Below are 14,540 nucleotides of genomic sequence, written 5' to 3' on the forward strand. Positions count from 1 at the left end.
GCTGAAACAAGTGCAAAACACAGACTTTAAGGAGAAGTACTGAGGGGAACCCAAAGTCTACAGGAAATAAAAACAAGGATACCATAGGAATTGAAACTCTTTTACCTACAGTAATAGCAAATATTAAACACAGCCCTTCTTATAACCAATTTAATAAAAATCCTCACATTAAAGACTTATCTCACTTATCTGATACAATATGACTAGCTTTTAACAAAAAATCATAATCTATACCTAAAGGCAGCAATACAGCCTAGAGAGACAAATCAATCACCAGAACTAGACTCAGATATAAAACAACATTAAATTTATCAGCCAAGGAATTTTAGATGACTATGATTAAAATTTTAAAGGTTCTAATGGAAATTAAAAGTAGATATTATGAAAGAACAAATAGGTAACAGAGAGAAAAATAGGAATGCAAAAAAAAAGGAATCGAAAGAAAATTCTCTAAATCAGAAACATTGTCAGAAATGAAAAATACCTTTGAAGATCTCATCAGTAGATTAGAAATGACTAAGAAAAGAATCAGAGCTTAATATTAGTGAATAGTAGCTCCTCAAACTGAGATGCAAATAAAACGAATGAAGACAAAAACAGACATTTCAAGAACTCCAGAAAAATTTCTATAGATGTAACATATGTGTAACTGGAATACAAGAAGGCAAACAGAGAGAATGGAGTTTTAGAGTAATAATAGCTGAGAACTTTCCAGAATTAATAAAATGTACCAAACCAAAGATCCAAGAGGCTCAGAAAATACTAAGTAGGATAAATATATGCACACCTAGGTTTATCATATTTAATATGCAGTAAAAATAGTATTGAAAAGGAAGAAGAAATGGTTTTACTCAAGTAAAAATTGATCAAATTCTTCATGAGTAGACTTTCTCAGCAAGAAGTGTTAAAAGGAAGTTTTTAGTCAGAGAGACCATGATATAGGTCAAGAACTTGAATCTCCATAAAGAAAGGAAGAACATAATAGAAGGAAGGGATGAAAGAAAAAACTTTTATTTTTATTATTTGCAATTAATCTAAAAGATTAATGTTTAAAGTAATAATGATAGTAATATATTGGGTGAGTAGAGTATATAATTTATGGATAATGGAAGTGAATAACAGCAGTGTTGCAAGGAATAAAGGGTGGATTTGAGAATAACATGTTCTAAAGTACCTGCAGTACACCTGAAGCAATACAAGATGCCATCTAAAGGAGACTTATATTAGTTGTAAATGTACTCTGCAAACTCTGGAGTAACTACTAAGTTTTTAAAATGTTAAGACAATTGATATGCTAAGTAAGAAGATTCACTGGAATCACATAAAGTGCTCATTTAAAACCCTATAGGGGATCCCTGGATGGCTCAGTGGTTTGGCAACTGCCTTCCGCCCAGGGCGTGATCCTGGAGTCCTGGGATCTGGTCCCACATCGGTCTCCCTGCATAGAGACTGCTTCTCCCTCTGCCTGTGTCTCTGCCTCTCTCTTTCTCTTTCTCTTTCTCTCTCTCTCTCTCTCTCTCTGTCTCTCATGATGAATAAACAGGATCTTTAAAAAAAATTTAAAAAACAGATAAATCATAAAAAGAGAGAGAAAAAAGAAAACAAGGACAAAGGCACAAATAGAAAACAGTCAAAAACAAGTATATCAATAATCACCTTAAGTGTGAATAGCATAAATACTCCAATTTAAAGGCCAAAATTTGTCAGAATGAATAAAATTGAAACACAACTCTATGTTGACTACCAATAACCCACATTAAAAACAAGGAGCTATATAAGTTAGAAGTAAAGGAATGAGAAAACGTGTACCATGTGAACAAGTAGCTGTATTAATTTCAGACAAAGCTAACTCTAGAACAAGGAAGGTTACTAGGGATAAATAGAGGACACTGTATAATGAAAAAGGAGTCAATTCTCCAAGAAGTCATAATAATGTTGAAAATACATGCACCTAACAACAGAACTTATAAATACATGAGACAAAAACTGATAAAACTGACAATTAGATAAATTCACTTTTTATAGTTAGAGACTTCAACACAGTTCTGCCAGTAATTGATATATTAACCAGGAAGAAAATCAGCAAAGATAAAGATGATCTGAACAGCACTATCAATTAACTTGATCTAAGTGTCATTTATAGAACAGTCCATCCAACAAAACCAGAATATACATTCTTTTAAGCTCACCTAGAACATTCACCAAAATAAACCACATTCTGGACCATAAGGCACAACATGACAAATGCAAAAGAATAGAAATCATGTAAAATATGTTCTCAGACCACAATGAATTAAACTACAAATCAGTTAACAGAAAACAAGCCAGAAAATTATCAAATATTTGGAAATTAGACAATGCACTTCTAAATAATGAATGGATCAAAAAAAGAGTCTCAAAAAATTAGAATATATTTAACTGAATGAAAACTAAAATCCAGTTATCAATATTGGTGAGATGCATCAAAAGTAGTGCTTACAGAGGAATTTGTAGTATCAAATGCATGCATTAGAAAAAAAAGGAAGATATAAAATCAGTAACAAAATCTAATCTGCTTCTTTAGGAAACTATAAAGAGAAGAAAAATTTAATACTAATACAAGCAGGAAATAAAGAAAGAAGAAAAATTATAGCAGTTATCAATGAAATTGAAAATAGGAAAACAATAGAGAAAATCAATGAAACTAAAGATATTTTTCAAAAAATATCAATAAAATTGATAACATCAGTTTGGGTTAAACAATGAAGAAAGAAAAGAGACACAAATTACCAATATCATAAATGAAAAACATATCATAAATACTAGTCTGATAGACATTGTACCAACATTTCGGGGAGAAGTAATACAATTCTTCATGATTACTTTCAACAAATAAAATCAGAGAAAAAAATTCCTAACTCATTCTACTAAGACAGCATTACTCTAATACCAAAACCAATTAAAGATATTAGGAGGAAAAAAACCTGTAGATATATCTTTCATAAACATAGATACAAATATCCTCAAAAAATATTAGCAAGCCAAATCCAACAATGTCTGAAAGAACTATGCACCATGATGACATGGGATTTATTCCAGGTGTGCAAAATATTTTCAATAACAGGTCCTAGAACAATTGGGTGTTCATATGTAAACAAAACAAAACAAGAAATCCAGAATCCAGATATAAACCTTACAACTTAAAAAAATAATTCAGAATAGATCATTGACTGAAATGTAAGATGCAAAAAAAATAGTAAAAATTTTATACAAAGAAAATATAGGAGAAAATAGACATGATGTTTCATGCTACATTTTCAAATACAAGATAAATAACACAACTCATGAGAGCACTAAGGTGGACCTTACTGAAATTGTAAACTACTCTGAGACACTGTGAAGGAACAGAAAAGGCAGGTACCCATCTATGAAAAGACAAGAGGTAACAAAGGCTGATGAGGATGTGGATAAGAGGGGAACTGTGTGCACTGTCAGTGTGACTGTGAACTGGTATTGCCACTATGGGAAACAATATGGAGGATCCTCAAAAAATTAAACGTAGGAATACCTAGAGATCCAACAATCTCACTTCTGGGAATATATCCAAAGTAAATGAAAACACTAACTGGAAAAGATACCTGCATTCTCATGTTCATAGTGGAGTTTTTTACAATCTCCAAGACATGGAAACAATCTAAGCGCCTACGGACAGAGGAATGGATAAAGAAGTTGTAATATATATTTATAGTTTAGTATTATTCAGTCATAAAATAGAATAGAATCCTGCCATTTGTGACAAAAATTTTCAACAGATCTTGAGGGCATTAGCTAAGTGAAATAAATCAGAGAAATGATTTGATACCATACAAATATGGTATGGTCTCATTCATATAGAAAATCTAAAACAAATAAAACCAAAACCACACATACAAAAATCAACTCATAGAAAGAGATCAGATATGTGGTTTCCAGAGGTGGGAGTTGGGGGGAGGGGGAATTGAAGGAAGGAGATCAAAGGTACAAATTTCTAGTTATAAGTAAATACTGAGGAGTTAATATACAGCATGGTGGCTACAGTTAACATTGCTATATGGTATATGCAGAAGTTGTTAAGAGTAAATCCTAAGAGCTCTCATCACAAGGAAATTTTTTTCCTTTCTTTATTTTATCTACATTAGTTGACAGATGCTAACTAAACTTACTACAACAATAATTTTACAATATATATGTCAAACCATTATGCTGTACACCTTAAACTTACACAATGGTATATGTCAATTATAGCTCAATAAAACTGGCGGGGAAAGACAGGCACAGGCTGGGAGAAAATATTTGCAAAAGACCTATCTGATAAAGGACTTATATCGAACATACACCCCCCTCCAAAATCCCCTAAAACCTCCTAAAACTTAATCATAAGAAAAGAAAGCATTCCAATTAAAAAATAAGCAAAAGATTTGACTGGATACCTCAGCAAAGAAAAGGTGCAGAAGGCAAATAAACATATGAAAAACTGCTCAACATTGTCACCGAGGAAACACAAAAACAATAAGATTCCACTTCTTACCTAATAGAATGGCTATAATTCAATTAGAATACCAACTACTGGTGAGAATACAGAGCAACAGGAACTCTTAAATCATTGTTGTTGGAATGCAAAATATACAGTTACTTGGAAGACAGTTTGGCACTTTTCTCATAAAGCTAAAGCATGGTATTACAATACAATCCAGCAATTGTGAACACAGGTATTTGATCAATTGATTTGAAAACTTATATTCATAAAACTGTACAAAAATGTTTATCGAAGTCTTATTCATAACGACCAAAAGCTGTAAGTAATCAAAATGTCCTTCAGGGGTACCTGTGTGGCTCAGTGGGTTGAGCATCCAACTCTCAGTTTCTCAGCTCATGTCATGATCTCAAGTTCCTGGGATGGAGCCCCTAGTGGGGTCCTCATGTTCAGTGGGGAGTCTGCTTGGGAATCCACTCGCCCTCTCCCTCTGCCCCTCTCCTTCCACTTACACACTCGCACTCTCTCTCTCAAATAAGTAAATTTTTAAAAATGGATAATAATTGTGGTAAATCATAGAATGGAATATTGTTCAATAATATGAAGGCAGGAGCTTTCAACCCAGGAATACACAGATGAACAAAAACAAGGTTGAACTTTAAATGTATGTTACTAAGTGAAGGAAGCCAATCTGAAAAGGTTACGTATTTTATGATTGCAATTATATGACATGGGTAAAAGCTAAACTACAAGGATGGTAAATAGATCAGTAGTAGCAAGGAATGCAGCACGAAGAGTGAATATTAATGCATGCAAAAATAAAAGGGTATGGAGGAGCGTTGGGGGATCCAAGCATGGAAAGCAGATAGTGACAACATAATATGACTATTACACATATATGAAACAACCTCTCTGAAAAGTTCAGGAAAACGTGTTGACCTAAGTCACTTTAGAAATGAGTGGAGTCTATAAGACTAAAAACAAAAGGATATGCCCATAGCAATTCACTCTAATTGATAAAAATGTATCTCATGGAAATATAGATTAATATTTCTAAAAGCATTAAAGATATATATTGACATTAATCAATTTAAACAATGAATGTCAAATGGTAGGAAGCATGTTTCTCACTATTAGAGAGTGGTAGGTTATAGATAAATAAGGAGATGAGCCTGGAGTGACCCATTTGGGAATATGTCACAGTTGGAGACACCCATATGAATTCATATCTAGCTCACAGATAAATATGGTCATATATAGAAATATTTGCAGGTAGATACATATATACAGGTGAATACACACACCTAGATTTCCTTGCTTTAACAACCAGAAAGCCTAGAAGCAACGACAGCCTCATAGTGACAAGCACTTAGCACCTAGATACTGGTTTCTAATGCCATTTTCCATCCCACAATACAAAATAAACGTACAAGTCTACATTGATATAAATAAATGATTGAATAAATAGATATATGATTAAATAAAGTGAATAGACAAATCTTCCATGTGGAAGAATTTCTTTTTGTTTTTTTTTTTTTAATGTGGAAGAATTTCAAAGAATTCGGTGGCTACTCCACCTTCAAGGAAATAAAATAAAATTACTCCCTCATTCTCTAAGTGTAGAATGTGCACAGTGATTTCCTTTGAGTGAATACAGTACAGAAACTGGTAAAATAGAATAACTTTACAGTGGAAAAAGTTCAGGAATCCTACCTCAGCCAGGTGGTCAAGGTTAACATATCAGGGATAAGTCACATGTATAGGAAATAGCCCTGACATAAGATGGATGCGGTCCTTCTTCCTCGAAACATGTAACCCCCACCTACAAAAACATCAGCTGCATCCAAAAAGACATATTCTACAAAATATCTAACCATGAATCCTTAAAATTGTCAAGGTCTTCAGAAACAAAGGAATGTCTAAGGAACTGTCACAGTCAAGAAGGGCTTAGGGACAAATGCCAACATTTCTCATGGTATTTTAGATGAACAGAAATAGGACATTAGGTTAAAATGAATGTGAGTAAATATGGACTTTCATTAATTTATTTAAAAAAATGCTTTCAACCAACAGTCATGCATTATAGCTTCTATTCATTTTTATTTAGTTGTATCAGCAGCTGTGACTTAACTTCAGGCCAGACCTCTTCTGCTCTCTTCAAGTACTGGAAATAGACAGCCTGTACTTGGTTTTAAGTGCCTTTCCCTAACACTAGTTACTGTACAGAAAACCAAGCTCTCTCGGCCTGCCAGTTTATTCTCCAGGATGACTTGATTTGATGCCCCCATGGAAACCAGAGTTCACTCCAACCTGGAGAAAAACGCCGGCATCGGCTTCCACAACAGTCATGTTGAAAACAACATTGTTTCTGACAGATATCTAGGATTTGAACTGAGCTTGAACTTGACTATAGAAAGCAGGCATACCTGTTCCAGAAAGCAGCATTTCTTTTTTAGAATTTTTAATTTATGAGTTTAAACTAGTTTCCCACTCTGTGTCTGAAGCCTCACCTCTCTGCTATGCAGTTTAATCCCACACAGGGCAATTAATCTATCTTTCAGGCAGCATTTAAAAGCAAACAATTCATTCTGTAAGTGATATTGTGTTGCTTGGGATATTAATACAAATCTAAAAAGCTTCTATTTATTGTCTTACTTAGGAAATCCAATCACTCACCCAACAAATATTTATTAAGCATCTACTATATTCAAAGCATTCCACTTCCTAAGAGACTAGGACATTATGGGCTGAGATTACCAGGAAAAACTTCTTTGAAGGCCTCCAGAATGCTGTTAAGTAGAACCAGTAGAAGAGGACACACCAGGAAGACTTAAAAAAAGGCACGTTGGCAAAATAGGGCAAGCATTTCAGAGGATGGAAATTAGTACTCTCTGCTCTGAGTACAGGAACGGGGAGGGAGGTAAGGAGAGGGAGACACATTACAGAGATCGTGTCCTTTGTGGCAAAGCAAAAGAGCGTATGTTTTATTTGGTAGGCAACGAGGAACCACTGATTACCACGATCAGATTGATAATTAAGAAATTAAATGGTAATTAAGAAAAATCATTCTGACATCAGTGTGGAAGATGGATGCAAAGAGAATTCGAAGGGACCAAACCTAGAATCTAATGAACTAAAACAGATGATGAGCTGTGGGACCAGAACAGAGGAAACGTGTATGGGAGACACAAGGTAATTAAATATGACGTTTCAAGCCTGGATAATTGGGTTGGCTGTGTTACCATTGCCAGAGATAAGGAGATGAAGAAAACTGAGCTTGCAGAGGAGAGAACAGGAGCAGAATTTCTGCAGTGAGGTCCTGAGCCTGACATCTCAATGATCACCCTTCTGAAATAATTCTTCCCCAATTAATTTTCAACTGAAGAATAATAGCTAAGTTACAAAATAGGTGTCTAGGTCTATCTGCAATTAGTGATTATGACCAATGGTGAGATTCATGTCACTGAATATGTCCCTTGCCACTAAAGGAACTCATTCCTCTGAGCTCAGGAACAGGCATTGGTTCTTCAAACCACTAGTTAGTAAGGTGTCCAAGAGGTACTCCTCTGTCTCCACACTTCCTACTACAAAGCTCCAATTCCAAATGAGGGTCAGTCCCTTGAAGACAGGGAGCATGCCCTAATATTTGTCCTAAAGATAAGTAAAGGGGAATGAGATGAAAAGAGAAGAGCTCTTTCCTTTTTGATGCTCCTTGATCAGCCATTGATATGGTAGGAGGGTGCCTCTCATGCATCCTTCCACCACAGTCCCCCATGTGGACCTAATGACAAAGGAGACCTTGAAGAGATCCCCAGGGATTTGGAGGTGTAGACAAAGAGGCTTGCAGGAAGCCTGGCAGCTTTTTTTTTTAAAGTTTATGTTTTAACTTTTATGTTTATGCTTTATTTCTAGAATTGTGAATTTTTGTCTTCTGTTTCACATCTGTGTTTACTCTGATACAAAGTGATTTGTTCTTTTCTATTATTGGTGTAAATTTATACTACTGGAAGATGTGCCATGCTAACTCAATGGCTTTGAATACTCACGGCAGATCCCTATGTCCCTCTGGGGGTACTCATATCCCTGTATGATAAGTATCAGTAGGATTTTTTTCCCCCAGAAGCAGGCAGTGTGTAACATGTACCAAGCTCATCCCAACGACAAGTGGGAATTCAAAAGCCAGCTGGAACTATAAATGCCGAACCTCTAAAAGGAACTGAGGCATGAAGGTCCTCCACCATGATCAGCTCTTCTTCACATTCTGGCAGAGGGAAATACCAACCAAGGCCTTTGGAGATTGAATGGTCAATCTTGAAATAATCAAAGCCTAGCTGCTTGGAACAAGGGAGCGAAACTTTTCCTAATGCCATTAACATTTCCCTCCATCCAAATATGAAAAATGGGCCCATTTATTATTTATCATCTTTCTATCTGATATTTCACCTGCTGCCAACACAGCTAGATCCAGCCAAGCTCCCCCCATGGCAGACCCAGAGGCAGATGATCCCAGCAAAGCAGAATCATCACACCCAGGGAACCAGATGGGTGACCTTTCTCTCTCCTGCTCTCCAGACTTGAGAACAGACAGTCAAAATCTCTAGGTGGCTCAGATCTTTGCTTCTATAAATTAAAATGTATATTTTCCAACCGATGATGGTCTGTTTCTCAAAAACATCGATCTCATGTTCGTCAAACACCATCTTTCATGCATTATGCCAGAGCAGCCAGTTTTTCTCTTTTCTGAAATCCCTAACATGATGCCCCCTCCCTCTTTGCCGACCTCCACTCAAAATAACATGGTGTGAACTCTTTCCATTGCTTTTTTTTTCTTCTCGTGTATAGCCATGTGTTTGAAGTTAAGATATTGTCACATCTCACATTTTAAATATCATGAGGATAGGCCAATTCTATGATATTTTAAGTGCCCTCATTACGAAACATATGGCTGGAGGGGTGGGGATAGGGAGGTGGGGAAAGAAATATGGCAAATGCAGTATTTTCCCAAGGGGGGTGGTGGGGAACATGACCTGCAAGATGCAAGAATCTCTGTGCACCACCACTGAAATACCATCTGTTTGCATTCAAATTATCATCTTGAAATTATGACTTTTTTTCATATGCCATAATGTATAGGATTCAAGGGCCAAAACACATCATAGTGTTTGCAACCAAATGATCCAGTTGCTGTCAAAGCTGTGGCAATTTAAAAAATAGAAAAGAAAAACAAGACAATGTTACATTTGTGGTGTTTTTACTTCTTTTCAAAATAGAGGCATTGTTATAACAGACAGTGATAGGGATAGTCATTAACCACAGCATTTATTGGTTCATTCCTTCACTCATGTATGCTTTCACCCATTTGGCAGTCACTTCATGCATGTTATGCACCACACGCGATGTGGAAAGATGGGGATTCAGAGGTGAAAGTGCCTTTGTCATCAGGTGATCAGAAGCCAGAGTGAGAAGCTAGTAAGCAGACTGTTGAAATATGAATGATAAAGTCAATTGTAGAATTTAACAGAGGTGTGACTGGAGTACCCACATTTTTTTGGGCAAGAGTGCCATTACCCACTAAGAGAGACCTCTTCTTGAAGGAGCCTTCTTCTAAGCTGATTTAAATATTAAGTGGGATTAATCCATGGAAGTGGATGTTGACCTTTCCAGGCTTTGGAACTAGAACATGCAAAGACATAGAAGTGTCAGTGAATTCATTCTGGCTGGAACATACAGAGGCAGAAATGCAAGATATGCAGATAGAGACAGTGGTTAGAACAACTCCTATAAGAGCCCAATTTGATTGAAGTCCAACAAGGACTTTAACAGCAAATGCCTGGATTTCTGCTAGGACAATAAACTGTCTTTGATTGGAATAATATCTTGTCTAAACACTTAGTATACAAACCACTGCAAGAGCCTCAAAGAATCAGACAAAGCTACTTTAAGTACAATATGGAGAACAAGTGTATTTGTCACCCTGACAAGGGTGAGGAAGAGTAGAGAATGGAGAGGAAGAAGTGGAAGGGTCAGTGGATGGAGGACAAGGGACTTCAAGAACAAAGGGTCAAGAGAGGAGCTCCAAGTATCAGCCAGAATGGAGAGACTCTCAGAGGAAAAGACCAAGTCATACACGGTTGTTTGTTTGCACTTAGCTTTGGGGAACTATGGTCCCTCCATGCCCCTACTTGTCTCGACTTGCCCTTCAGCTCCTTTACAAAGTCTTCTGCAGTCTTGTGTATTTTTATGGTGAGTTTGATCTTCTTTTGGGAAAGTTACCAAGGCATGACATTTCTTTTTTTACTTTTTTTTTTTAAAGATTTTATTTATTTATTCATGAGAGACACAAAGAGAGAGAGAGAGAGAAGCAGAGACACAGGCAGAGGGAGAAGCAGGCTCCATACAGGGAGCTTGACATGGGACTCGATCCTGGGTCTCCAGGATCATACCCTGGGCCCAGGCGGCACTAAACCACTGAGCCACCCTGGCTGCCCGACATTTCTTTTCTAAACCAATATCATGTATCGAAGAGGTCACAGGTAAGAGAGCAAGTAGGATCTAATATAAGCTTTTCAGAAATTAAAAAAAATCATGGAATGGATTTGAATCCATTCCGCAGAATCCATAAACAAAGGTCTCAAGTCAGCCTCCTAGATCCTTAGGTATAAGAAGGCATCCCTCGTTGACATTTAGGCCACATCAGCAGAGCTTTAACTGTAATAACCATAGTTAGGAATAAACATATGAGGGAGATCTGGTCCCTTTACTACAGAATTTATAGTCAAATCAAGGAGATAGTCACATACTTAAAAGAGCAACGAGGTCACTTTGAACCAGGTACCAGCATTCATCTGTAGCAGGGCCACCTGACCATTATCTCTGACACCTTGAGAACTATCTGGGAATCATAAAAAAATAAGGTACTGGCCTTTAGACTTTGGACAGTGATCACTGCGAGCTAGGAAATTAACCACCAGCAGATGAGAAGTTTCCATATTCCTGGACTACTTTTGACTATCCTCCCTTGCCACTCAAATATATTTTTTCTCTTTCATATTATACTTCAAGACATAGAAGAGCCCTGTGGATATATGCCTCTTGGAACCCTCAGTGTTATTCTCTGAGTCCCCAGAAGTTGGCTAAAATATAAATTATCATGTATTTTTAGAGTCTAAAAAATATTGGTTGAATTAATAAGTGCATGCATGAGTTTCTGTGGATTGATGAATAGCATATTTTTCAAAGAAACTGCCCAAGATCTATTTCTTAGTGACACATATATTTTTAGCAGATTAAGGAATCCAATACTTCTGCATGAGTAACATACTAATATTCAAATTTAATAGGATATGATCAGAGAATATACTGATAAAACAGAGAGCTGATATTCATCAGAACTTATATTTGGAAAAAAAAAAAAAAGAACTTATATTTGGCCAGTGCTTGATTTTAGGCATTTCACCATTCATTATTTCATGTATTCCTTACTACACGACCAAGGGATGGATGATCTCATTTCCCTTTTTCAGTGAGGACACTGAGGCCTACTGATAATCACCTCTGGGATTCATACTTAGGTCCTTTGATTCCTTCCCAGGACTCATAGCCTCATAGGCTAGAGAGTAAGCAGAGTTTTGATTTACTCTCTGATGCGACCCTAGGCAAGTCATCTCCCTAATAATACTAACTTTCTCTAATCATACTGACCCTCCCTACTTCCCCATCTCTGTATCCCTCCTCCTGGGTACCTGCTACTACTTAATCTCCCCGTCAGACACAATCTGGCTTGCAAGACCAACCTTTACTGCGGGCATAAGAGTCAGGGCAGTCTGAATTAATACTCAGCAAGGTCGTTAGTGCTTTATCACCATTCATTTCATCATTTTTCTGAACGCATACTATTTGCCAGGCACTATTGTAAGTTTGAGGGACAGATCAGTAACTAACACTGGAGTCCTGTACTTCAGATCCATTCTGATGCTGGGCAACGAGTGTCTCCCGAGTAAGAGGAAGTGTGGTGTAGTGGGGACAACTTGGAATTCAGATATGACTCCCAAGTTCAAATTCTGTTTCTACCACCTACAATCAGGTGGGACAATGGGCAAGTCACTTTAAATCTCTGAGTTTCCATCTGCAAAATGTGAGTTCCCAGTAGTGTTAACAGGCAACAAGTGAAATAGCATTGTCAGAATGTCTGGCCAATGGCCAATGTGACATAGGTGCATACTGTAGCTGGCAATGCCAGTATCTCTTTTCTTGGTGGCCAAAAATCCATTTGTTTCCTTTGAATGTTAGCAATTTTTTAAAAGATTTATTTATTTGAGAGACAGAGAGAGTAGGAGATAAGGAGAGACAAACTTAACCAGACTCCACACTAAGCACAGAGCCCAACACGGGGCTCGATCTTGTGACTCTAAGATCACCACCTGAGTTGAAACCAAGAGTCAGATGCTTAACCAACTGAGCCACACAGACACCCCTAAGTGCCAGCCTTTTTATGTCTGTTGTTTGGCAGGATGGCCCCCAGGTTTTCCTATTTTCTTTCTTGCCTCTCTAACTGATTCTCCATTCAGCATGAGAGAGATGTTTCAAAAATATGAACTTCATCATGTCAACCTTTTGATAAAAGTTCTTCAGTAATTCCCCATTTTCTTGGAATAAAGTTTAAACAGCTCATCATGGCCAGTGATTGCATCCCCGCCTGCCCCTCCTACATCATTCCTGACCGCCTCTTCTGCTGGCACTCCTTCTAGCCCCTCTTGTCTTGTTGCTGTTGCTCAGAATGCCCACTTCATTTCCACCTTAGGGTCTTTTATGTCCCTTTGCCTTCCTTCAGGTGTACTATCCCCACCCTCACCCTCCAGATCTCTGCCTAATAAATTTTTGTTCTTAGCAAAAATACTACCTTACCAACAGAGCCACTCCCTCATCACACAATCTAAAATGCCCCCCATCCTGGGGCACCTGGGTGGCTCAGTGGTTGAGCATCTGCCTTTGGCTCAGGTCATGATCCTGGAGGCCTGGGATCGAGTCCCACATCAGGCTCCCTGCATGGAGCCTGCTTCTCCTTCTGTCTACATCTCTGCCTCTCTGTGTGTGTCTCTCGTGAATAAATAAAGAGATCTTTAAAAAAAAAAAAAAACCTATCCCAAGTCACCATCACATTTTGTGGTATCTAAAATTATTTATTTATTTGTTGATGTATGTTCTGCACCCCTCCCCCCTAAGCAACACACACACATAAGCTGTGTAGGAATGTAAACAATGAGATGCATCTATTTGATTCATTGCTGCATCCCCAGCATCTGGAACAGTATTCAGTACATAGTTGGTCTTCAACAGATACTTGGTGAATGCATAAAGGAAGCTCCTCATTTTGCATACCTGGCCCAGCTGCTGGGCAAGACTTCATATTAGCTTGTCTAAATTTAGTACAAACTGAACTTTAACTCTCTAGAAAGAGACATCACTAAGCTAGTTAAAAGGAGTAGGGAGCTATAACTGTCTACAAAAAACACCCATAAGCAATACACTTTTCTTACTAAAAGGAGCCCATTTAGGGGATGTGGGTAGCTGTTTCATAAGGACATGTGGGTAGGTGGGCTGATTATAGAGGTCATTCTCTATAAGCAAGTTTCTAAAAAGGTACACGAGATGTTCACTTGTGATTGCGCATTGCCATCTATCTTCCTTCTCCTCTCATCCCTCTCTCCTAGGCACAGATTTGGAGGTTCCTGGGCTGTCATCCCATCACCAACAAATTGCTTCTGTCACCTCCCCCTCATTGCCCTTCATTCCTCTCAGCATAATTACCATCTTACTAATAAGTCAAATGAGTGGGTACAGCGAAGTGGGCAGCTCCATTTGGCTGCCTCACTGAGCACTGGCATGGGGCGAATGAGAAATTTGGATAATGGGGCTGCTGCTGCCCCCAGCGCTCCAAGGGAAGCCTGCTAATGGGTTTTCTCTTCAGTGGCTGTTGCTTACAGGGACGGCACAGGGAACCAGCTGAGAGGAGGCAGAGCCATGGCCCCATCTTGGTCCCCAAGCTGTG

The 14,540-nt window shown here is 37.8% G+C and overlaps 1 long non-coding RNA gene across 7 annotated transcripts in view; it reads right to left on the reverse strand.

Annotated features, from left to right (window-relative positions):
* LOC125754866 (uncharacterized) overlaps nucleotides 1-14,540 on the reverse strand; it is a 121,614-nt gene that overhangs the window by 2,619 nt on the left and 104,455 nt on the right. The window lies entirely within an intron of this gene.

This window comes from Canis lupus, chromosome 3, assembly GCF_003254725.2.
Source record: "Canis lupus dingo isolate Sandy chromosome 3, ASM325472v2, whole genome shotgun sequence".
Classification (NCBI taxonomy): domain Eukaryota; kingdom Metazoa; phylum Chordata; class Mammalia; order Carnivora; family Canidae; genus Canis; species Canis lupus.